Source organism: Asparagus officinalis, chromosome 4, assembly GCF_001876935.1.
Source record: "Asparagus officinalis chromosome 4, Aspof.V1, whole genome shotgun sequence".
Taxonomy (NCBI): domain Eukaryota; kingdom Viridiplantae; phylum Streptophyta; class Magnoliopsida; order Asparagales; family Asparagaceae; genus Asparagus; species Asparagus officinalis.
The window spans coordinates 19362081-19363488 of record NC_033797.1 but is presented as its reverse complement, the minus strand read 5'-3'; the positions used below and the strand labels follow the sequence as shown (position 1 = coordinate 19363488).

General features: G+C 33.9%; 1 non-coding gene across 1 annotated transcript; it reads right to left on the bottom strand.

Annotated features, from left to right (window-relative positions):
• On the bottom strand, window positions 1127–1197 carry TRNAG-CCC. The gene has a single exon. It is a non-coding gene; the product is annotated as a tRNA-Gly (tRNA).

Sequence of the window (1408 nt, the reverse complement as noted above, 5' to 3'; positions counted from 1 at the left end):
TTTGAAGAGAAAGAGAAGGTAAGATTAATGGCGCGAGTAAAGGAGAGAATTTTGGTCTGAGGAGAAGTAATGGATAACTAAATAGTTATTGCTCATGATGGGAAAAAAGGGGGGAAATTTCCCTCCATTTCTTCCATCTTATCGCATTAAAGAGGAGTGTCTACTGTTAAGGGACGGCGCCTCGTCTGGGGAAGAAGGAGAAGGGCAGTATCGCCTTTTTTGAAAAAATACAACCTGCTTTTGTACAACGCTGACGTGGAGGGGGCTTAAAACATTAGTCTTCACTTTTTGGGGCTAATACACATGGGCCGAAATACGAGGGGGCTTGTCACATGAAGTTCCCACTTTTGGGGCCTGGACACAATTTTCCCAAAAATCTATTTCCATACTTTTATATGTGTTTCTATATAAAAGGATTTTATATTTTGGTTTCAGCTTGAAATTACAAGGTGGAAAAGATTTTCAACATATTGTCTAGTTTGGATTAAAAGGAGAAAATGGAAAAGCAAATATAGTTTAATCGTTAAAAATAAAATGAGAAAAAACACCTAATTTATTATTTAATTATTAAAAGCACATCTCCACTCCTTTTCACCACATTTCCTCTCAGTTTGAGCGGTAATGGTTTCATCACAAAAGTGAATTTTTTTCCGAGATTTATGTATATTAAAATTTAGCGATGAAACAAACACGAAAATTAGAAAACAAAAAATTATTTTTTCCTAACGTTGTTAGAAGGATTTTAGGGTTTTTTTTTCGAAACGAACACATCATCAAGGGATCATGATTGATTTTGAATTGGACAACTTTCACTAAAATTACCCTAAATTGTTACTGATTTTTTTCACAAAAATATTGTATACTATTTTTTATTAGAGTAAAATAATAAAACATCATAACGTATTATCATGGATTTTAAATTTTTAATAATGTCACTAGCTATGTATAGCTTCATTTATTGCCAAATAAGTAGTACAGAATTTCTAGTGTTATTGTCATTATTATCACAAAAAACTTTATATCGTTTTATGATTGTTTGTTATATTTTCTGTCTTTTGAAATTTATGGTACGTAAGATCTCTGACGAGTTCATTGGTTGAAAAAATATTATTTAAAAAGTGCACGATGCGCATCCAGGGAATCGAACCCTGGTCAGTACCGTGGGAGGGTACTATGATACCACTACACCAGATGCGCCGACTCGTTGGTGGATGTAATCAGTAGAAATTTGTAGTGTTTCTATTTCGCCTCCCATCAATGACAAATTTAATCAACGAGCCTTATCTCAATCCTTATTGACGGCTTCATCCTCATTTTCTCTGTACTTTACTCCCTTGCATTCTCTTTAATGCTCTCAGAGGCTCAGACCTTCACTTGATCTTATCTCCATTCACCATTTATTTTTGAG